At 43.9% G+C, this 25,675-nt stretch overlaps 1 pseudogene; it reads right to left on the reverse strand.

The window, feature by feature from the left end:
* Positions 1 to 148: 148 nt before the first annotated feature.
* Positions 149 to 25,440, reverse strand: LOC136475576 (3-isopropylmalate dehydratase large subunit, chloroplastic-like; annotated as a pseudogene).
* Positions 25,441 to 25,675: the final 235 nt, after the last annotated feature.

Below are 25,675 nucleotides of genomic sequence, written 5' to 3' on the forward strand. Positions count from 1 at the left end.
AATAGTCACAAAATGCCATAAACTCCTAGTACAGAGCATTGGCGTGCAGTAGAGTATTCAGAATAAGAAAGATCAGCTGAGTTTCTTTCTCATATTCATTGTAAGAAAAAGCGTTCAGTGTATGAACCACAAGATCTCTCAACAGGCCTTTTGTAAGAACACCGAAGAATGTATTTCCCTTGTAACACTCAAGTATGTTCTTGGTAGTACACTGTAATAATGCAAAACCATACATGCCAAGCTCCCGACATGCAGTTTATTCCTCAACGAAAGACACGCCTAAACTAAGGTTCAACACGAAAAACAGCAATCTGTTACATCATGAACTCTGTTGTTTCAAGATCGTTACATGAGGAAGTCTCTGGGGTCCGTAACGTACCCCGTCAGGGCTGAGGCAGCTGCAGTGTAGGGAGACGCCAGGTAGATCTGCCCTTCCTTGTGTCCCATCCTGCCCGGGAAGTTCCTGTTCGTAGTGGACACGCAGACCTGCATCCAGGTTACCAGATCCATATGTTAAATTCATCACTCATCAAAGCCGCCCATGTCAACAAACTAGAATTTCAGAGCACTTGCTGTTTTCCTTCACAGACTCAAGGACTTCAATCAATGGCAAAAAGCTCTACAATACATGTAGTTTCAACTGCCACTGATAGCATCTATACATAGAGAGAAAAAAAAGAAAGGAAAAAGAATATGCATCCCCCAACAGGAGGGGCGAGGGGTCTAGTAGTAATGTCTTATAAGAAGGTGCTAGTGCTAAAATCTGCACAGGGCGCATTTTTGTTTAGTGATTCCAGCCATAGCTATTCAGTAACAACATTAAAACAGCCACCTAGCACATAACTGAGACAGAGGTACAATTATGTACCCAAGTAAGCATAATTTGCGCATCAGCTAGCCCGTCAGAGTGTGAAATTTGTATGTGCACAACATATATTTTATCATTCGATAGTTCTTGGCTTTATCATTCAATAGTTAAGATAACATAGTAACATACTAATTTGTGCACTAGAACCATAGTTACCCACCCTTAGGTATATACTAAGTACCATTCCTATAGAAATGCTTCTAGATTTGCATGTGATACTCACCATAGGTTCATTCATCCGTGCATATGTATCACGAGGGCCACCCAAACAAGCACCACAGCTAGGACTTGCTGGTGTATCACAACCAGCCTCCTCAAATATCTGGGAGCAAGTTTTGACACCAGAGCCTGGTACAGGGAGGCTATATATGTCCATCCACACCTGCAAAGATTTCACAATATTTCCAAATTATGAACAAGTCTACAGTCTGCACGGTGATCACATTGGAATATTTTTATTCTAAATATCACCTTTTGTGTAGCAGGGACAAGAAATGTGGGAACTTTAACCTTCTTTCCCTGGATTAAGAAAAAAAAAGTTTCCAGTAACACTACCCCAGATCTGGACATCACTGCCGGTTCAAAAACCCACTTCACTGCCGGATTTTGAACCGATAGTGGCATACCGGCAGTGATGTTGGGTTGACATCACTGTCGGTCCTTAAAAACCGACACTGATCTACAGGAAACAGTGTCGGTTGCTGGATCCACCCGGCAGTGTCTTGTTGAACAACACTGCCGGTTTGTAGTTCCAACCGACAGTGACGGTTGCTTCAAGAGTGTCGGTTCTTGGCTCAAGCCAGCAATGTTGAGCAAGCCTACACTGTCGGTTCATGGATCAAACCGGCAGTGTTGTCGTAAATATCAGTGTCGGTTGGTGGATTGAACCGGCACTGTCGTTGTAAATATCAGTGTCGGTTCATGGATCAAACCGGCAGTTGTAACACCTCGGGTGTTAGCCTTGCATAACTTGACTTGCATAACATGAGCATGAGCATCAAGCATTCATAAACCATCATTTACAATTGAAACATTTGACCGAAACATATGAAACATTGCTTGTTATCTCGTGTTTCTTAAAACATATGCATATGATCATGTGCAAATGAAGGCAAGTGGGTAATGTTGGTCACTAAAACACTTTAGCTACACTTAGGTTAACAAAAGAAACCTTGTTCATGAAGGTCACCTTTCATGTTCAAGCACTTAAGTAATATCACATGTGTTGACCTGGATAGCTACATGAGTGACTACTACATGAAATGCTTAAATGACCTTGCAAATTGTTTAAACATGCTTAGGATATCATTAGGAACAACTTTGGTATTTAGTGCTAAGGCTAGTTTGGTCATTTAGCCATGGTTTGAATGGGTATCATGATTTCAAAGTGACATGTTTGACTAAAGTTGAACTAGGTGTTAGAGACCTTGCATGGAGGAGTTCACTAAAGCAAAGTTGGAGTGTTTGACATAAGGAACAACTTTTATTTTTGGGTCATGGACTGATTCAGCTTCTAACATGCTTGAATGGGTCCCACAAAAACCAGCAAAATCCAGCTTTCAACACTTAACAAATTTTCTAAGTGGTTGATCGACTAACCGACTGACAGCCGATGTTGAGCACGATATTACTCAGTCTCTGTTGCGAATTAGAACGAGGTGCTTGAACCAAAGTTGTAGCTGGTACTTCAGGCTACAAAAACCATGTAGATCGTTTTCGCTTAGGAGCTACGGATTAGCAGATATGTCGACTTGAAAACTCGCTGTCAGGCTCGACTTCGGGTTAACTGACGAACTGAATCGGCTGATTCAGTGGCCGACCACCGTCAGGCCGTGGCCGCCGCGTGGCGCGGGAAACGGCCGCGCGTCGCCGCCGGTCTGTCTGCACAGGCCACGACGCGCCTAGGCGCGGCCTTAACCCCGCCAGCGTTCGCCCGACCCCTTCCGCGCTCCCATTTCGCTTCTGGCTCCCTTTCTTCCTCGCTGCAGCAGCCGCCGAGCGCCCACAGCTCCGCCGTCACCATAGCCGTGCACAGCTCGCGACGAGCCGTCCATTCTTCACCACAGTAGCACCACTAGCTCCCCAGCAACCTACTACCTCCTCCCGTGTCCGCTGTTCCAGCTTGGTAAGCCATCGCCGCGCGTTTAAGCTCGCCGGAGTTCCGCCGTGAGCTCCGTCTCCGTGGCCACGTTGCCACCGTCCATCCCAGGCCGCGTTAGGGCACTAGATAGCTCCGCCGCAGCTCGGTGATGCTCGGCGCAGCGTCCGTTCGAGCCACCGTAGCCCACACCGGCGTACCGCCGTGGTCCAGCTCCGCCGTTCCGCCATGGCCGCCGCCGTCGTCGTGGGTGTCGACGATAGGGCCGGCCAAGTATACCAATCAACGCGCTAGGTCATGTAGGTCGTATGGTGATGATGTCACCGCCGGCGAACTCACCGCCATCGAGTTCTCGCCGCGTCAGCCGAGCAGCGCCGCCAGCTCTGTTTTGGTCTCGCTGACCGGTGGGTCCATCTGACGAGTGGGTCCCTGCTGTCAGCGACAGTAAGAGATAGGATAGGTCATTTGATTCCAGTTTTTGATTTGTTTTGTGAATTTTGTATCTTCAGTTTGGTAGCTCCTAAAATGTTGAAATAAATATGATTGTGTTGCTTAGGAAGTGTAGTATTTAAGAAAAATATGTTCTTGGGTTCAACAGTAGAAATTTCTGGAGATTTAAATAGAGATTTGAAATGTGCTTTTGAATGCATTCAAATTTGTTTATTTTATATCTAGAGTTCCTGTGCTCCAAAAATTATGAAATTTTTGTGGTGAGCTAGTCTTAGCATATATGAGCTTGGATAAAAATTTGAAGACCAGTGCGTGTGTAGATCTATAGTTATAGATTTTTCTTTTATAAATAGTTAATCCTTGCATGAATTTTTATAAATTAATTATAAGTCCAAAATTCATGAAATTTATTGGAGGTGATACTAGTACCATATGGATGTTAGGAAAAATAAGAAATATGTTGCTTGACACTTTTCAATAGGATTTTCCATTTATGCTATTTCAAGCCTTGCTTCCTTATCATTTTTGTATAGAATGTTCTACTTAGTAAAATGACATGAAATTTTTATAGTAGTCCTTTGATAGCATTAGTAAGACTCTGTAAATTTTTGAGAATTTATTAAGCACATCTGATATATATTTATTATTTAACCTAGATATCTAAATAAAATAATAAAGGCAATTTAATAAATAGTTTGGGCTTCACCATTATGTCATCTTAACTGTATTTGGTATGCTTAAACTGTTGGTAGGTTCTAGTTTGTCAAATTTTGAATGATTACATAAAGTAGAAGTATTCTTACTTTATATTGCATGTTAAATCATTTCCGGACTAATTCTAGAGTGTGAGTAGTTACATGTTGAAACTGATGTGTACTGTAAAAATGGTTAATAACAAAGTCGTAGAGAATTTGATAAGCTTTCCAGAAAGTCTAGGATCACTGCTTTTGGATTTGTAGAACTCCTGTTATGAGTGAAACAAGTAGCTACTATTTGTGGCCTAGTCGATGCATTGTAGAAGTAGTTAAGTAGTAATCGAGAAGAGATATGCACCTACTCAAACAACATGATGCACTTGTTAACATATATGCATTCATAATACTTATACCATACTCATGCATCTAGGATCGGAGGAAGAGATCACGTTGCTGGAATTCGAAGAAGCAGAGGAAGGGAACCCGCAGGAGGATCCGCAAGCCGCAGCTCCCGAAGGCGTGGAGCAGAACCCTGAAGAGCTTCCGGAGTGTCCTGACCATCGCCCTACTTCTTTTCTACGAGGCAAGCCCCGGAGCATTATAAGTCTCCCAGTAATTTACAAATGTTTACTTACGTATTTATGATTGATGCATTAGGTTATAAGAGTTGAATGAAACCACTTGATGCATGTACATTCCTTGTCCAGATATTACACCTTTAACCGGTATAGGTCCAGGATCGAATATATATGCTTAGCCATGCTTAGACCGGTAGAAGTCGGGTGATGTCCTGTCACCTGCGAGATATAGGTGGATACCGGAGCACGGTTGGCTATATCTGCTATCGTGGAACAGAACCATGAGGTAAAAGTAAATTGAGACCGGACGGGAGGTCGATAGGGAAGCAACAAGGCATGGAGGTCTTGGGTGTGGACTTATCCCCGTCTGTGTCGATTAAGGACCGTACCGTTGTTGGCGCTTCTGACAAGATTGAACGCATGCCTCTCACTTAGCTGGCCGGATAACTCGTTCCGACCGCGAAGCCGAGTAATTCAACTCAGGCCGGGAATCGTTCTGTTGTGCGCTCCTTCCGGGGAACGATCAGACTGAGCCCAAGGGCAGGTTTGGCCTGAGCATCCTAGCATCTGGTGTTCCAGATTGTGCGGCGTAGTACGAACCCGCGAAATGTGTACCGGAGTTGTACCAAAGGTGACCTAAGACTATCATGGCTGGTAGATCTGGGTTTGTGTTAGGAATAAATTCCCAGCTAGTGAAAATCGATTCGAATCGCCGTCTCTCCCGGATAGTGAGAAACTTGGCTAGTCCCAACATCGTAGCAGCTATATTATGAAACATGATGGTTCAGATGAATATGGAATTACAATACCTGCTATGGTTACTATTGTATGCATCTAAATGATATACCACATGTTTGGCACAGGATAGTTGCTAATCTAGAAATGGATAGTTATAATTAACTTGATAAAGGATTCATAATTGTACAACGGGTAATTGCCTTTTTCGCAAAATGTTGTCAAGTTACGTCCACTTATACAGCCTTGCATGATCCTTGGAGTCATTTTATTTCTGGTTCATGACGGGTAAGTCTAGCTGAGTACCTTCTCGTACTCAGGGTTTATTTTCCCATTGTTGCAGATGGCACTGTGTATCATGGTTATTGCAAGAGTTGCTTCTATCCCGCTGTGGATGAGGAGTAAGCCTTGGGTAGGCTTCTTTAGTAATTCCTATCTTTGCTTTTGTGGACCGTGATCTGGTTTGGCACTGTATCAAACTATGTTGGAAACTTTATCTTCAAACTTATTTGCTTCCGCTTTAATTATCAAACTCGGTTTGTAATAACTTTATATTCGTACTCTGATGATGAAAAGTATCTGTGAACTTTATGTAATATGTGGCATGTATGTTGAATCATGTACGATCTTGGTTGTTGTAAATCGTTTATCGAGACCCGTCGTGATACTCGACGGACTACCGGGTTTATATGGGTTCAAGTATGACAGTGCGACCGCTTACGGATTGCCATTATACTTGTATTCTTATAAATTGGTCGGTTCTACGACAGCAGTGTTGTAGTAAATATCAGTGTCGGTTCTTGGCGCAAGCCAGCAGTGTTAAGGAAGCCTACACTGTCGGTTGATCGATCAAACCGGCAGTGTTGTCCTAATCATCAGTGTCGGTTCATGGTTCAATCCGGTAGTGTTGGGCAAGCCAACACTGTTGGTTTGTTTCTAACCGGCAGTGATGGTTACGACAACACTGCCGGTTTGTCGCTAACCGGCGGTGATGGCCCGTTCGTATATTATTGTTTTCTAATTTATTTTAATTTATATTTTTTTCGTGGGATCGGGTTTCACTTTATATACGCTACGTAGACGACAGGTCCATCAATATTAAACATTACAAATGTTACGGTTATAATTCAAATGTTCTTATCCAGATCTCGATCCCTCAAAATAAAAAAGAAATGTTCTCGGACTTCTTACAATAATCTGGCGAGCCGCTCTAGGCCATACTGGTCCTTGTACTTCACGGGTTGTGCAATGGAAAATACTCCATCTTTTTCCAATACCTCGGCTAAGATGAATTTTGTTAGCTCCGATTGTAGTGCGATGATCTCCATCTCTAGCAGCCTTTCATGCTTAAATTTCTTGCGCTGTCGTTCAAAAAAGATGATATCCAAAGAGGAACAGTAAATCATTTTGTTGAATTATTAACAGACATAAATGAAATGGGGATTATACACACCAACTTATCGGCTTCTTCCGATTTTCCGCCGATGTAGCGAAGCATTGCCCATATTACATAAAACCCGCATTCATTATTTCCCGCCGGCTGTGATAGGTACTTCCCCTCCATTTCGACAACCTTGAATGGGACCGGCTTCCCACCGATGTGACTTCTTCGGACACTGAGCAACATTAAAAGGAGAAACATTAGAAAGCGGGTATGTGTGATTAGAAAATAATATGTTATTAGGATCGCTTACTAATTCAGCACCGACACCAGTGCATCCAGATGATGAAATGGTTTTTTCTTCGAGTCCCACACCTCGAGCAGATTTTTGGCAAGATTAACACAAATGAAGACGAAATGGTTGCTGTAATCACAGAATCCTAATTATCGAATAATCTTAACGAAAAAAGAAGCATAAAATTAAAAGCCGAGAACATATACTCGCAGTTGTAGGCTAGAAGTATGTGGGTTTTCTTCTTCATCGTGAATTCGTCGAAAACAGCAATCAATCTCTGTTTCAGGTCTTCCACATCACATACATAGATGCCTAGACATGTCCTCTCATTGACTCGCATGGGGTCCAAGAAGCCTATGTAATCCCATTTGCTTTTTAGAATGCAAAATTTTGCTATACACCTACATAAAATCATGGGAAGTGCTCAAAAGTTAACAATTTGTGTCTCGAGAGAGTAGTTAATTGTAATATCGTGCGTGTAGGGTACTTACATAGTCCACAGTGTCAATAGTTGAACATCGAGATCACGTTTCTGGTATAGCTGGAACAAGCACTCCCACTCGACATCGAACTTCTCTTCTTCAGGATAATTGAAAACATGTGGCGAACGGATAATAACCTCAAAACCAAAGATGTCCGTCTCTGTTGCTTGAGCCATGTAATATTCATGTAAATGGCGCATATATGTTGTCAGATTTTTAAACTCATGATCGGGAACCAAAAAATTGTCCCTTACATACTTCATTGCTGGTGTTGCCGTCCCTTGTACATCATAATAGATGGTCACGGCCTCTTCCATGGTTAATCCTGGGTTGTCTTCGACGTACTTCTGTATGTTCCTTAAATCTTTATTGTGTATTTCTTCGTCTCTTGTTGTAGCGTATTTATTCTGTGTTTGCCTTTCGAATTCAGACTTCAACATAAACGAAGGCAGTGAGGCACATAGATTGAAGAAACTAATACAATCTTCCTTCTTGATGTGTGCTATAAATTTTTCTTCCATCAAGGAGGTAACGCTGCCACTGAACGGCCTTTTTCTTTTCTGTTGGTCCACTTTGGGAGCATTAATTAGCGACCGAATCCAAGGACCTTTTCTGCGACTGCGAGGATGTCCTTGATCTTGTTATGGGCTGAGGTGGAGGAGGAGGATGACGATGAGAATTCTGTTTTCCCGGCGCTGATGAAGATGGAGTCGGACGAGGAGGAGGAGGAGGAGGAGTCTCTTTTCTTAGGGCTGATGAAGATGGAGTCGAATGAGGAGGAATAGAAGGAGACCTCTGTCTTCTCGGGGGTGATGGCTCCGGATGAGGAGGGGAGTGATCTCTGTTGGGAGATGGTGAGTTATCATCGCGGGTGGGCGAAGACTCGCAGTCGTCCTCATCATCAGAGGACAATTGATGGTCAAGCTTAATGAAGCGCTTGCACCAGGCCACTTGAGAGCCCTTGTTATGACCAAGTTTCGGCCTGTCTTTCGCTACGGGGTACTCAATGGGTATCTTGTTATACTTCTTATCAAGTATTCTATCAATGGTGACGCGAGTGTACCCTAGTGAAATTGGACGGCCATTAATTGTCCCGTCTCCCACAGGCCAGGCCTGGCTGAGCGCCACCTTGTCCTTTGTCCATTCCTGACAGATGTACAACCTAACATTGACGGGTTTAGTGATGTCGTCCACCGGATGAGGCACATTCGCCTCTTCTTCGTCGAGTGGGGTCGATCCACAGCTGCTGCGACCCCTAAACTGTGGGCTAAAGGCAGTAGGAGTAGGGTTTTGTGGTACTACTGACCCCTTGGACAGCAAAATTTGCTCGACTCATGCTTCAACGGTCGCCTCAATCCGTGCTTCCATTCTGTCTTCCATCTCTTTTAGTCTCCTCAAATACTCTGCCTCATGTTCCTCTCTACCCCTCGAGCGGCTCCGGTAAGTGTTAGATTCTTGGGGGAATGCTAGTTTCTAAAGAACAACACTGGTTCCTCTAGTGCGACCAGGGTGCTCCTTGGTTCCAAGTGCTTGGGTGAGCACTCGAAACCCTATTAGAAGTGCGAGTCCCGTGCCTCACCTCCTCAGTTACCTAGGAGATCCTCTGGATGAGTTCGCTCATAGGTAGATTTGAGGAGCTAAAGCTCCCATCCTCGGCGTGCCATACATTCCTCCCCATACAGTATATTACCGATCTGGGCTCCTAATCGGCGGTCTCAACCTGAACGCCTTCCTCAGCAAGGCGATCCATCTTTTGAAGTTCTACTTCAAATTCTGGCATCTTTTTAGCGTAGCCACGAGAGCCGAGATGATGAGGATTCGTCGCTTTATGTGAATTCTCCTTATTCTTCCTGCTCAGTTCTAAGTACTCCTCAGATAACCTGTATTCCTTGAAAGCCTGCCAGAAGTCCTTCTGCTTGCTAAACTATCCACCATCGAAATCTGGCTCTTTATTTTGGAGGACAAAATTCTTGTACAATGTCCCCTTGAAATTCTTGAAGCATGTTCCTATGATTTCTTTTGCTTTTTTCTTGACTAACTCCCTGTCATACTCGGCTGGGAAAGTGAAATACTCTAGGATCTTGACATCCCATATGTAATCCTTCTCGCTTTCGGCAACCCTCCACCGGTCATCATCTTTCCCAATCCACTTCCTGTACTTAATCGGGATGAAGTCCCTAACAAGTAACCCGAGGATAGTCTTGTATTTGGTCAAAGCTATAGGCGGTGAGAGTGGATCCCCGAATTCATCGAACTCAGTAATGTGCTAGTGTGCATTCCTACCAACAGGAATCTTTGACATGCCTCGCTTGGATCTGGCCTTCCTGCTACCCAAACCATCTGGCTCCTCAGCCGGAGGAGGCTCCTGCTAGAGACACCAAGTAAGGTATGACCCTCTCAATTAATTAGCGTGTGTGGCTACATAGTGACATGATACCAAAGTTACCTGGCCATCTTGGTCATTTTGACCCAAATCGAGCAGGCCGGACGGGGTCCATGGCTGCTCGTTCTCACCAACCTGATTGACACCGTCACCGTTTGTCGGATCATGCGGCTCTCCCATCCTAGCGATATCAGCCGCTTCTTGTTGCCGATCAGTTCTTCGGCGATGGGGTAACAGGCGACGATGAGTCATGGCTGTGACACGATCGTGGTTAGTTTTGGCCATGAACAACTACTAATAGCATATGTTCATATATATATATATATATATATAATATGTTTAATGCAAAGTCTAATAATAAGTCCACATACAACAAAGTCAAATAAAAGCATATGTTCACCTAGAACAAATTCATTGTTTGATTGACCACATACAACAAAGTCCACCTACTCTTCTACGAAACTAAGCCTACATCAACTTCCAAATAAGAAAAACGATGACCATAGCCATAAATAAAAGCATGACATCTTTCCAAGACCAAGGAGCAATTCTCCTAATCTTCACATCTCCAGCGGGTGGCTTCTCTTCAATCTCTAGTGCCAGCGGATGGCCATGGTTTGCATTCATTGGACCATAGTAGGCCGATTGCCCATGGTTTGTAAGGTAGGCCAGATGACTATAGTAGGCCCTCAAAGCTTTATCTTCTGTGTTGTATTTTTTGTGCAAATTACCAGGGTAGCGATTGACTTGAGCATAGCAATCTTCCTAGGTTCGATAAATCTCAGGCATGTGACCAACATGCACTACATACCATGCCATGGTAGCCTATACATTTAAGTAAATTAGGTTGTCATTAAAACATGATTCTTATACAATTTAATATATTTACGAATAACACACGACCATTGCATAGATAGGAGTGTTTGGAAAATAGCTATTCACGTGCCTTAGTAATAGTTGTTAGATGTAGGAAAGATATAAAGAATATTTTTTATTCGTTAAAAACCAAATGATGATTTAGAGAGCCAGTTTAATACTTTTGGATATACTCCTAGAGATGTCTAAGAGTCTTCAGTCTCACTATAAATGCCCCAACCATCGGCGCGAGGTTCTTTCACAAGTATCAGTGCAGGTAAGCATCTTTCCAAATTAGTGATACTTTGATCTGAAACTTACATGGTTGGTAGGGGCAAATATGCATCTCATACTATCCCAGGAAAGTGACATGCAAAAACTCATAATAAGATAGGATTGTTGGAAAATATTCCCAGTTTAATGCACAAAGCTACATAACTATGTATTACTTGTAATCTTGCATAAGTTAATAATTATGCATCTTTATGCTGATAGCATGGAGAATATAGTTTCACAGAGAAAACGTAAGTTTGTTTCACAGAGAAAATGCAAGTACTCTAAAAACAAACTACCATTAACGTTCAAAGAGCAATTTCTGTCAAGTATAACGAGTCCCTGCTATGTTTATCCTGGTAACCAAAAATAAAATTATGCTTTTGTTCTTATTAGTATACTGATGAATAGAGCTGAGCAACGTGCTACTAAGTAACAATGTACTACTTATTAGCAATGCGTCCAGAAACACAAAGAAACAGATAGCACACACTGTGTGGCAAACCTAGGTTCTAGCATTCACAGATGCATGATCAAACCGTATGACAGCACACACTGCATGATCAAACTGATTCAAGTAAGCAGTGTGGGACATTTCATCAGACACGTAGCGGGCAGTGAGCCACGCACTCACCATGGGGGTGGGAAAGCAGCTGTCTGCACGCTCCTGAAGGCCTCGGCGGTGCTCCAGACGGTGTGGTGCTCCGGCTTGGCACGGACGGCGTGGTGCTCCGGCGTGGGGCGGTGGATGGCGTGGGGTGGTGCTCCGGCGGTGTGGGGGGAGGGGTTGGCGTGGGGTTGAAATGAATTGGGATAATTTCAACTAGCACCACTTTTATAGCAGTAGCTCATCACTGCCGGTTCTTCTTGTAAACCGACAGTGATGGGAACATCACTGCCGGGTCACTCCCCAAATCGGCAGTGATGTTCTGTAGCAGTTAGGTGTTAAGTTAGGTGTTAAGTAGGATAAGTTTTCGTTTTCTTTCGAACTCCTCCTACTGGCGCAATGGTTAAGACCCCTCAACTTAGCCCTCGAGACCCTTGTTCGAGTCCCAGGCGGGTCAAATTTTTTTGTTCTATTTTATAAATTATTAATTTATTTCGGGAAATAGCTCATCACTGCCGGTTTTGCTTGTAAACCGACAGTGATTGTGTACATCACTGCCGAGTCATCCCCCAAACTGGCAGTGATGTTGTGTAGCGGTTAGGTTTAACTTAGGTGCTAAGTAGGATAAGTTTCCGTTATCTTTCGAACTCCTCCTACTGACGCAACGGTTAAGACCCCTCAACTTAGCCCCCGAGACCCGAGTTCGAGTCCCAGGCAGCCCAATTTTTTTGGTTTAATTTTATAATTTATTAAGTGGTCTAAAGGTCAAAAATATAAAATAAATGTCTTGCATCCCTGAATTGAACCAAAGCCTACAAGTTCCAGAGCAACAGACAAACCATTGAGCTATCGCCTGATTTCTGAATGTTTGAAGGAATTTATTCCTTTGAGTGATTATCTGTCCCTGCTTTGCACGTAGGCCCCTTCAACTCCCCGGCCACGCTGGTCGCGTGGTTCCCATGAAGAGCCGCTGTTTTAATTACCAAACGCTGGTCCATTGGTTGCTCGCGCCGGTTCCCAAACGCAGGCGCGCTCCCAACGTAGGCGCAATGGCGTCTCCCAACGCAGGCGCGCTCTGTTTCTAAGGGGAGAGCCCTTCAGTTCCCCATGAAGAGACGATGCATTTACACGTCCATTGGCTACTCGCGTCGGTTCCCAAACGCAGGCGCGCTCAACGCAGGCGCAATGGCGGTTCAATGCCGTTTCCAAACGCAGGCGCGCGCTCCGTTTTCGAGGGGGTGCGAGTTATTACATCGTGATCAGTTCCACACCGACACGCCTATATAAGTCAGGCCCCCATGCACACAGTCGGCCGACACACCACCGCGCGTCAAGAAAGCCAAGCACCGCCCTTCCCACGCACACCTCGCCCCGGCCCTCGACGTACCTACCGCCACGCACAATGCCTCGCCGCTTGAAGACAACATGGGCGAAGCTCAACCCGCCGTCCTCACGTCACCCCCCGACTCCACCGACGCCGTCGTCCGAATCGGACCTCAAGGTGAACCTCGAGGACAATCCAGACCGGGAGACCGCATCGGAGGAGGAACCGAAACCTCTTCCGGTGGAGGAGGTCGTCTTCAATTCGTTGGAGACGGATCGGAAGGAGGAGGAGGACCGGCACCTCCGCGCCATCGCACAGAAGGAGACCAACGACTGCATCCTGAAGCGCATTGTCGAGATCTCCAAGGAGGATGAGTGCCGCCGCAAGGAGGAGGAGCGCCGCCGCGAGGAGGAGACCGAGCGGCGTCTCGCGATGGACGCGGAACGGCGGCGCCGGCGCAGGGCTGAGCGAAAGAAGCGCGAAGAGGAGCACCGCCGCCGGCAGCCGAGGGACGACGCATGCGGCAGCACCGGTAGTAATTAGTAGCACTAGTGATTAATCAATGCCTTTATATAGGGCGATGTAATGATTTACTGGTGCTGAAAAAAACCATGTCGTCGAATCCTTTGTTTGATCATCATCACCTGAATTGGGTTGATACTTTGCATTGCATGACCTCTCGTTTTATTTGCTTACATATTGGATGTTGCATTTTGTATGATCTCGTTTTGCTTACCTCGTTTTGCTCTTCTAGATAATACCGTGTTGCAGCATGTCTGTCATCTGTCAAATCACTATCGGGCCATTCTTTAAACCGGCAGTGATTTCCGTGTAGTGGTTACAGAATAAGTAACTTATCTTTTCCACTTATTTCGAATACCTCCTACTGGCTCAACGGTTAAGACCCCGCAACTTAGCCCCCGATACCTGTGTTTGAATCCAGGGCGGCCCAATTTTTTTTGTTTAATTTTATAATTTATTAAGGGGTCTAAAGGTCAAAAAGATAAAATAAATAAACCATGGCACACATCCTATACTAGCGTAGCAGTTAAGTGTCTGAACTCTGTGGACCGAGACCCGAGCTCAAACCCGAGGGCTGGCACAATTTTTTTTAATTTTTTATATATCACTACCGGTTTTAAAAATAAACAGACAGTGATAACAGGCATCACTGTCGGTTTCCTCTCATCACTGTCGTTTCTTGAAACCGACAGTGATGTTTATATATATTAAAAAAAATTCTTTCATATACTGAATAAATAGAAGCATATGTATTCCTATGTCGAAATAGCTTGAATTTTTTTTGGCAAGCGTGTACACCCAAATTAAGATCCCACATAGGATCTTAGGTTTTTCTAATCATTTTTTTATTAATTATATTTTTCTGTGTGCTGAATGAGACAAAAGAGGGTGAATTTCATCTTGGACCCAATAGATTTTTTCATCCACCTCTACAAAATTCTTATCTCTAGGGCACATTAGAGCCTGTGTAAAAATTTGGCACCATTCTGGATTTTTTCGTGGGTGGACTCAGTTCAACCTATAATTAAACGGTCTCGTCGCACGAAAATTCAATTAAACCTCAGAAAGTAGCAAACCTTCTCCGAAAAATCCCAAACTTGGTGTTTCCTTCACACATGACACGTGCAAGCCTAAGAAAAAGTTTGAGACCAATACAACACCGGAATGCCTATGAACCACAGAAACCTTGATAACTTATGTGTATAGTCATGGTTCGATGAAAGGGCACATGTACCTCTGTAAAGCATGTATACTCCACCTATGTCGAAATGGCTTGAAATTTTTTTGGCAAGCATGTACACCCAAATTAAGACCCCACACAGGATCTTAGGTTTTTCTGTTCATTTTTTTATTTATTATATTTTTCTCTGTGCCAAATGATACAAAAGAGGGTGAATTTCATCTTGGACCCAATAGATTTTTTCATCCACCTCCATAAAATTCTTATCCCTAGGGCACATTAGAGCCTGTGTAAAAGTTTGGCACCATTTCGGATCTTTTAGTGGGTTGACTCAGTTCAACCTGTAATTAAACAGTGTCGTCGCGCGGAAATTCAATTAAACCTCAGAAAGTAGCAAACCATCTCCGGAAAATCCCAAACTTTGTGTTTCCTTCACACGTGGCACGTGCAAGCCTGAGAATAAGTTTGAGACAAATACGACACCGGAATGTTACACGAATTACTTGCATGACAATAATTAAACACACAAAGCCGTACATATTAAAATTAGAACCCAATTAAACTACGACCTTGAAAACCTAGCTAAATAAACATTAATTACTATCGGAATCATTGTCGGGATCGATCGGGCCACGCACACTAACATGCCTCTGTAGCCATATATGGTAATTGATGTCACGGATTATGTATCCGCTTGTATCGATGAAGTCCAATGCCCGTATGAGTGCACTCTCTCGTGCCTCACAATACCGAAAGAATGGTCGGCCATAGATGTAACCTATTGAACGACCACTGCCCCTGTTAGTAATCCTTATGCAGTACTGGCATCCATCTATAGTGAGCTGGCCGAGGTTTCCATTGCAGAAGTCCCAATCATACCCGAGTTGCTCCGTAACTTGGTCTAGAATGGCCCACAAGCCACATGCAGCATAGGTAAGGTCCTGTAGCGCAATCTGCATGTGGAGAAAAAGAAAAAATTAGAGAATGTTATTACAATAATAAACAACAAATAACCACGACTCAGGTATAAGTGACCATTTTACCACATCCGTATGGTTGTAGCTCGCAAACCATTCGCTTGCTTGCGGGACGGGGATATCACCAGCATTCAAAGCAAATGCCTTGAAGTGCGAGAAATCAGGCACATCATAGCAAATACGTCGAAGTACCTCTAAACAGATGCGCACGGCAGTTAATTGGGTGCTTATCACGTCCGGACTCTGTATTCTGGTCCCGTGGATATGGTTCCGATGATTTAAACCCCTCACAGGGATGAAAAAATTGAGTTCACACGTCCATAGCCGACCACTTGCATTAGATGCCGTGTTCTCGACGATGTCCGAGATAAAGAACCAGCTAAGTGTTGTTCGCAGCCAATCTATTGGGGATATAGTCTGCGACATATATGCATGCAACAATGATATTAAACTAATTACAGTTATTTGTTAGCATCAAAAAACAAAAGATGTTGAAAAATATTTCATACAATAGTTGGAACAGGGAACCGTGGAATGGCCATATTAGGAGCGAATGGCTCATCGCCAGGATGGAAACCTGGTTCTTGTGGTGGGGGGGTCCGTTGTTCATACCACCTGATCGATAAAATGCAAAAAAAATATAAACATAAAATATATGCACAAAAAAATTTCCAAGTAAAATGTGGCAACATAATTAAATATAGATCGAATGCAAGGAATAAGAATATATATAAATGTAGAATGCAAAGAAACATGAATATAAATATAGATCAAATGAATATAGATAGAATATTGGAGAAGACAACATATCAATACCATTGAAAAATGCAGGAGCCATGACCAAATCACGTAGAGAGAGAGTGGATGTCTTGAGAAGTGAGAGTGAAAAGTGAGAAATGAGACTGAGAGAGTTCGTAGGTGGGTGGGATCGATGTATGTGGTTGGCAGTTTGTTTTATATAGGGGGGTATAGACATCACTGCTGGTTTTTAAATAGAACCGACAGTGAAGGTGGATATCACTGCCGGTTTTTAAATAGAACCGACAGTGAAGGTGGCTATCACTACCGGTTTCTACATAGAACCGACAGTGAAGGTGCATATATGTAAAGGATATATTTATTTAGATACTACAGTGGGAAAGTTTTAACAACAACGATATATTTATTTAGATAGTAATGAAATACATCAAAAAATTACAAAAAAAATAGAAATAAGTTGCATATATATAACAAAGACCTTACACTAAAATTCCATATACGATAACAAAGACCTATCTGCGTACAGGTCAATGTTACCATCAATGTGTATCAACACATTATAATTTAACCACCTCAGTAGCATTCTTCTAGCACCAACTAGGGTCAAACAACAGCACCGAGGTGGTCTACGAGCTATACCGGTTGGAGATGACAAGGTGGCATCGATGAATCCATGCCTTTGCTGTACATGGCCTTTTTCTCGGTACAGTCCAGAGCACATCGGATTCAGCTCGGCACCGCATCGATGAACCAATGCCGCTCTAGGACGGGAAATTGGGCCTCACATGCCGGCACTGTTTGAGGTGCATCTGTGATAGAAGAATGCAGGGCCCTACGGTGGACCTTTTGTAGCCTGCCATCGTAGCCTTTTGAAAAAAATATAAAAAAGTTTGGCCCGTTTGGGATTCGAGCGTGGATCTCAGAGTACAGAGTGCGTGGCCTTAACCGCTGAGCTAGAACAGGGAGTTCACTTAGTTTGCTTTTCTTTATTTATTTATTAATAGAAATAATGCAGGTGGTTTATATTTTAAAATAACACAAAATTTTGTGTCTTGATTATTTAATTCTATGATAATGAATTAATGGTCTATAATTATCAAATAATAATGTTTGTGAACATCATCTTAATATTTGATTACATAGTCAATAATTAAATTGTAGAGATGCGCACAAAATATAAATTAAATATTCAGTGCGAATTACTGATACAACGTCTGCATAATGATTACATAGTTAACAATAATTTAACTATCTTTAGGTGCATCAACAATGAGGGCCTCATTGTGATCAATTCGTACGTAAGCAGATTCGTCACCCTCTTGAAGGATAGGTAGGGGTACGTTCGCCCCGAATGGAGGCATTTCCTCATAGCCCCTGTAGTCTTCTTCGTCCGTCACTCCATCGACACCGACAATCTTCCTTTTCCCTTCTAGGACTACTTTTAGCCTTCCTTTTGTCTTGTTGTCCCTTGCATAGAAGACTTGCATAACATCTCTTGCAAGGACGAAGGGGTCGTCTCTGTATGCGGTCTTAGTGAGATCAGCGGTAGTAAAACCTTCGCTGTCAGTGTTGATTTCCTCGAGCCGGACCCACTAGCAGCGAAAAAGAGCTGCCTTCAATGGACCGTAGGCTAGCTCCCATATCTCCTCTATGAAACCATAGTATGTCGTCTACACGTTGCCGTTTTCATCGTGAGCATCAAAACGAACACCACAATTTTGGTATGTGCTCTTTCCATCTTGCTTTTTTGTGTAAAATATGAATCCATTGATCTTATACCCTTGGTACTTAAGATATGTACTCGAAGGTCCCTTGGCTAAGGCATCCAGTTGATTACCCAACTTTATTCCAAGCAAGCGACGTCGCAACCAGCTGACAAATTCCTCCTTATGTTTTTTATCCAGCCAAGCCCGTGACTTGCTCGGATACAGAGTTTGCAGTGATTGCCTGTGCTCGTCAATGTATGGCATCACACCCTCGGCTTGCTGGAGAATAGCGAACTGTGCCTGTCTAAAAGAAACAAGGTCATCTACTGTAACAGATTTCTCCCCGACCGTTCCTTTGCCACGTAGTCTTCCCTCGTGACGAGATTCTAGAACTCCGACCCTTTTGATGTCTAGATAATATGTGCAGAACTCAATGGCCTCCTCCGTTGACCATCCTTCAACCATGCCCCCTTCTGGCCTGAATCTGTTCCTAACATACCTCCTAAAAACTTTCATCAATCTTTTGAAAGGAAACATCTCTGATGCAGGTACATTGGGCCAAGGGCTCTAATTTGGTCAACAAGATGAATGAGCAGATGCAATGAGATATCAAAGTAAGTCGGCAGGAAATGCATCTCAAGCCTAACGAGAGTTTCGGCTATGTCCCGCTTGAAAGGTCCTTGTTTGGTTTTGGTAATTGAGTGACAACTTAGGTGAACTAATTGTGTTTATGTGAGATACACAGGTGATTAGTCCACAGGTACATGTGTGTGAGCAACATATGCCATGAAGGTGAAAATAGCTTGGAGATGTTGCAAAGCTCACACATGTGATGATGAAGGAGCTTAATGCACATGAGACATGACATTGAGTCATGTGATCAAGGTGGAGAAGATCAAGACAAGACTTGGCTTGATGGACCAGTTGCAAGCGTGAAGGGCAAGTCGAAGGCTTTGGAGTGATGGACCGCGTGGCGGTGAAGCTTGAGCAAGACTTGGTGCCGATGGACGATGGCAATGGTGAAGAGCAAGTAAAGTCAAGATCGATGAACCAATATGATCATGTGATGATATGAAGTGGATCATATCATTGTTGATCGTGTTGGTGCATGTGTTGCATCGACATTGGAGGAGATGGAATGGAATGCGCAAGGCAAAGGTATAACCTAGGGCATTTCATTTCACCGGTCATAGGTGTGTAGAGAAGTTTATGACCGGGTTTAGGATAGATGGCCGTACTATCAAGAGGAGCAAACTCGTTTGCATATCGGTCATCTAGTGCCACTCGAGTGATCTAACTTTGCATCGTCGCTAGGATCGAGTGGCGTGGCAAGTTGAGTGGCTAATATCCTTTGGGAAATGATTGTGAAAATGCTAACACACATACACATGATGGTGTACACTTGGTGGTGTTGGCACATTTACAAAGGAGGTGGTGTTTGCAGGGTTGAGATGGGTTTCGGCGCTTTCGGGAAAATGGAATGCCTATTTTCTTTTGCGCCGGATGCAAATTCTTGGGGTTGGCACATTGGAGCAAGGGTGAAGAAGTTAGAAGTGAAAACGAGTTGATCGCGAAGACGCTGGCGTCGGTCAACTGACCGGACGCTAGGTCTAAAAGCACCGGACCCTGGCAGCGTGCGTCCGGTCAAACTGACGGGTCTGCACAGTACCGAGGGTATTGCACCGGACGCTGGTCTGTGTCTGATCAAGGTGGACCGGACGCGTCCGGTCGAAGAAATATGCCTCGGGGAGCTTACTGGAAACGACCGGACGCTGAGGCTTCTGCGTCCGGTCAGTTGAAGCTGCTACGTCCGGTCAGGTTAAGTGACCGTTGGAATCGGGACACGTGGCCGTCTGCGGGCGACCGGACGCTGAGGTCCAGCGTCCGGTCAACACGACCGGAGCGTCCGGTCGGCCCGATTTTTACCCAGTGAAGGGGTAACGGCTAGTTTAGCCCTTGTGGCTATAAATAGAAGTGGCCTTCGGCCATGGCTGGAGTTGAGCACCTTAGGGGACTTTGTGTCCATGCTTGAGAGTGCTTAGGAGCCCTCCATCTCACACATACTTGATAGCGATCATCCGATTGTGTGAGAGAGCGATTCTAGTGCGATTGCATCATGAGGTTGCATCGAGTGGCACTAGGTGATCGAGTTGCAAGCCGGTGGTGCTTGTTACTCTTGGAGGTTGCCACCTCCTAGACGGCTTGGTGGTGGTCTCCGTTGAAGTGCGCAAGAAGCTTGTGCGGCGCTCTGGAGAAGTGCTTGTGAGGGGTACTTGTGCTCACCCCGCGGGAGTCGCGAAGAGCAACTTTAGTAAAGCGTGTCATTGAGCTACCCTCACTATCGGGGTGGGTTCTTGCGGCGCCCGACATGCGGGCTTAGCGGGTGATGCTAATTAGCCGCCGAACCACCAAGTGAGCGGTCGACACAACGGGGACTAGCGTGTTGGCAAACACGTGAACCTCGAGAGAAAAATCATCGTGTCAACCTTTTCTTCCCATTGGTTTGCTTCCCTTTACACAAGCTTGCAATTACTTTTACATATAGTAAGCTTGTGTAGTTGCTCTTATAATTAGATAGCTTGTGTAGCTTGCTAATTACCTTCTTGCTTGTGTAGCATAGAAGTAGCTCCCTTGCGTGGCTAATTTGGTTTTAGTAACCTTGTTAGTCACATTGCTTAGTTTGTGTAGCTAAGTATTTGCGCTCTCTAATTAGGCATTGGTTGCCTTGTTATTGAGCATTGCTAGTAAGCTTTGTTTGCTTTGTGATTTTGCTTACTAGCATGTGTAGGAGCTCCCTCATTGCTTAAAGTACTAGTGGCATAGGTTTGTGTGACCTTGCTCCTAGAATTGATTAAGAGAGCTCTAGCTAGCCTGGCACCTTTGTTGCATAATTGTTATCTTTGCAAGGTGCTAGTGAACATATATAGTGGGGTATAGTCTTGGCTAGACCGATAGTTTTAATTCCGCATTTGTATCGGTTAGCCAACATGATTAAGTTTTAGAAAAGACTATTCACCCCCCCTCTAGTCCGCCATCTCGACCTTTCACCGCTATAGCTGCTCTAGCATGGACACATCAATGACCTTTTTTGAGATCGCGTTGAAGAACGAGCAAAGCTTTATGATTGGGGCGCGGACCTTTGGGGGGAGGATACCACGCAGGGCAACAGGGAGCAGCTGAGTCATAATGACATGACAGTCATGGGCCTTCATAGGGCCATAGTTGAACTTGAGTTCTCTCATGTTCACTAGCCTCTTCGGGTTTGCACAGTAGCCCATCGGGACTTTGAGTTCATTGAAGAAAGAAATAAGCGCACGCTTTTCTTTCTTCTTCAATGTCCATGACGCAACCGGAAGTTCGAACTGGCCATTCTCTAGCTCCATGGGATGCAGCTCCTTCCTGATTCCCAAGTGTTGCATGTCTAGGCGTGTGGCTAGTGAATCCTTCGATGTCCCCCCGGTGTCCATCAAGGTGTTAAGAGTGTTAGCGCACACGTTTTTAGTGATGTGCATGGGATCAAGACAGTGGCGTACACTCAGAAATGGCCAGTAAGGTAGTTTCCAGAAAACTGATTTTTTTCTTCCAAACGCTCCCATCAGGCGCTGCTACTGTATTGTCCCCCTTCCTAAGGACAACCTCTAGTTTATTGAGTTCTCGAAGTATCGCATGCCCGTCTCGATATTTTGGAGCTAAGCGTTTCTCAATAGTACCATTGAAATCTTTTCTGTTCCTGCGGTAAGGGTGATCCTTAGGTAGGAACCTACGGTGTCCCATATAAACTATCTTTGAGTTATTTGGCAGATTTACCGCATCGGTGTCGTCCAAGCACTCGACACATCCAGTATAGCGTTTTGTTTTCTCTTCGGACAACGAACCTCGACCTGGTAGGTCGGTGATTGTAGCGATAAGTACTCCCTTGATCGTGACATGTTCCTTTTTGTACTCGTCCCAAACATCCGGCACACCCTTTTCAAACATCTCCACTAGTTCATCGATCACTGGTTCCAGAAACACATCGATGTCATTCCCAGGCTGTCTTGGCCCTTAGATCAGTAGTGGCATCTGGATGTACGACCGCTTCATACAGACCCAAGGTGGAAGGTTGTATATACAGAGCGTTACTGGCCAGGTGCTATGATTGCTTCTAACCTGGTCGAAAGGATTCATCCCATCTGTGCTCAAAGCAAACCAAAGGTGCCTTACCTCTCCACCGATGTCCTTATAGAACATAGTATTGACAGTCCTCTAATCATGCCCATCGGCAGGGTGCCTCATCATTGTATCTTTCTTACGCTCTTCGCCATGCCAGCGCAACAGCTTGGCTGACTTTGCACATGCAAACAGCCTATGCACCCGGCGAGCTATAGGGAAATACCAAACGACTTTTACGGGACCTCCTCTGGTCTTGGTACCCTCATCTAACGGTCCTTCCTTATACCGTGGAGTTTCACACTTGGGGCACTTGTCCAAATCTTTGTATTTTTCTTCACGGTACAATATGTAATCATTGGAACACGCGTGGATTTTTTCAACCTCGAGGCCGATGGGGCAGATCATTTGCTTGGCCAAGTATGTCTTTTCTAGCAACTCGTTTTTTTCTGGGAGCATTTTTCTTATTATAGCTAACAACTGATCGAAGCCTTTATCGCTCAATCCGTTTGTCGATTTGAACTCTAACAGCATGATGTCGGCTTCTAGTTTACTCATTGGACAATTCCTATATAATGGTGTTTTGCCATCTTGTCTCATTTTCTCTAGCTTTCTCAGCTGTCTTTCACTAAGACATCCGGTCTCTACATTATATAGTAGCTGAGAAATGCCATCGTTATCCTCGGTGTCGTCAGCTAGCGTGTTTCTAAACATATTATTAACTGTGGCCATAGGTTCCATGTTGACACCGGGTTCTTCGTCAGCATCGTGGATGGCTACGTCAGGCATGTCCACATCATCATCGTTTTCTCGCAGAACATTCACACCAACCTCGCTATGCATAGTCCATATCGTATAGTTTGGCATGAACCCCCTGGTAATCAAGTGTGATCGTATAGACTCAATTTGACGAAAGTTCCTATGATTCTTGCAATCTTTGCATGGGCAGAAGACAGGGTTCCCATTCCCAGCATGCGCTTTGGCATCGGTGATAAACTGGCTGACGACATGCATGTACCGCTTGTCCGTTCGGGACAGATGCATCCACTCTCGATCTATCTCTGCACAAAAAAATACTAAGACAGTAATTACAAAGAATTAATAAGAAATCGAGCTTTATGAACAACAATTGTAGCTCGAAAGTACCATTTTTGGAAAACATTATTGTACACTAATTATTGAAAAATTGAAATTGGTAGCCTCGGCCCTGTAAATTGAAAATCATAGTAAAAAACAATTATTGCACAATATTGAAGAACAACTATTCTACTCTACTTCTAAGAACTAAATATAGCATCACATACTAACAATGATGATCTTGACCACCATGGAATAATTAGCTAGGAATTTAAATGTCTTCATAGACACCAACCTTTTGGATGATGGATTCACCACAATTTGAGCCTTGCACAAATGTCCAATTGGAAAAGTGCTCTCTAGAATGGAGAAAGAACTAGAATGAGAATCAAGCAATGTAGCCATCAAAATGAAACTAATTAAGCAACAAAATCAAAAGAACATGTTTGTTACTAACCTTAAAGCATAAAGATCAAGCCATTCTTCAAAATCCAAGCACCAGCTTCATGGTGAAGAGTAGCCGCAACAATGGAGGGAAGGGCCCAAAAGCGCGCCTCTGTTCTCGGGATGGAAGAGCGGAGGAAGAAGAGGACGGCTGCAGCCTTTTTATGCAGTAGGCTTATCACCATCGGCTCTTAGCTAGAACCGACAGTGATAGAGCACAATCACAGCCGGTTTGTGGCTTGAACTGGCAGTGATGAGTGCCTGCCAAAAAACTGCCGGTTCAAACCACAAACCGGCAGTGATGTGGTCCTTCACTGCCGGTTTTAGCCCAGCCCCAATCATTTTTTCATTTTCAAGCTCATAACCGACAGTGAAAGTACATCACTGCCGGTTCTCACAAATCCGGCAGTGATGATGCCGACAGTGATGTGCAAATCTGGCGTAGTGTAAGTCAAGTAGCCATGGGATAGGAGGTCTGAAAGATAACAAGCGCGTGACCATGATAGGATTCAAGCTTCTTACCGAGGCTAAGAACACCTTTGCAGCAGCAAGGAAGTCCTCAGTCTTACCACCAGTGCAAGAACCAATATAGACTCGGTCGATCTTACATCTTTGCATTCTCTTGCTAGAGCACGGTTGTCAGGCGAATGTGGCTGCAGATTCAAGACAGTTATTGCTTCGCTTTTATAGGAAAATCAACAAAAGATGAAGATTGCAAAATACTACATCAACAAACCTTGGCAACTACTGTCTCCAGTTCTGATACATCAAAACGGTAGTCACTAAAAAATCTGGGGAAAAAAGGCAATCAAATAAAATAAGCAATAAATCATGCGCATGCTATATCAGATGGTCACACAGAGACTACAGAGTCAAATGTCTGGAAGGAAAGAATTAGACAACAAATTATATTTCTTGTATGTGCATAACATAATCAACTTTTAAAGACAAGAGATAAGAGAACATGGAAAAACTAGTGGTGTATCTTTTATCCATTTACTTTCAAAGTTCGATTTTGTCTAACAAGGACTCGTGATCTGTAAGGCAAATATTTTTAAAACTGAAAACATGCACATAGATGCATACATAACATGAGCTAAAGGTCAAGAAAAGCAAGGACAGCCTATAGTCACCTGGCCTGAGGATCACTGTAGACAGGTTCATAATCAACCGATGTCTTACCCTGCAGTATACCAGCACAACAACAATGAGGTCAGAACCATCCTACAAACTAAACAGTAGAAGCTCATTTTTGCAAATTGTTCTGAGCACTCTCTATCTCAAAGTTATTGGAATGTTATGAAAGAAAAGCATATTGGTCCAACGTTATTATGAGCATTTCAAGTTGACTAGTTTTGTACCTCAAGGTATTTAAATGTAGTTTCATCAGCAGGCACAACACCGTTCTTTTCCACCAGCTTCAATAACCATGTTGCATAGTGTCATACGCTCTTCCATCTAGCAATTGTGTGAAAAGGACTAAGTTCAATGTTGTGCAGTGTGGCAATTAATTAAGATAATCTTGAGCAGGAAACACATAGTTAGACTTTCTACAGTTGATCCAACAAACTCCATTGATTTGTAGGTTGCACCAGATACTGAAATCTCACCAATAATCTGTAAGTAGCAATTAACAAGAATAAGAAGCCCCGATTACAGGTAGATCCTAAGAAAGGAACAAATTTAGCACAGCTTGTAAGCTTACTTGCAAAATCAGATCATTCGCAAGTAAATAAGGTTGGCATGCCGACTTTCCAGGGAGGTGAGGGAATATCCGTCTTCTCCGGCCGCTCCAACCAATTCGTCGATCGTCCTCCCCGCCTCCCTCCTCACGCTC

This window comes from Miscanthus floridulus, chromosome 8, assembly GCF_019320115.1.
Source record: "Miscanthus floridulus cultivar M001 chromosome 8, ASM1932011v1, whole genome shotgun sequence".
NCBI lineage: Eukaryota > Viridiplantae > Streptophyta > Magnoliopsida > Poales > Poaceae > Miscanthus > Miscanthus floridulus.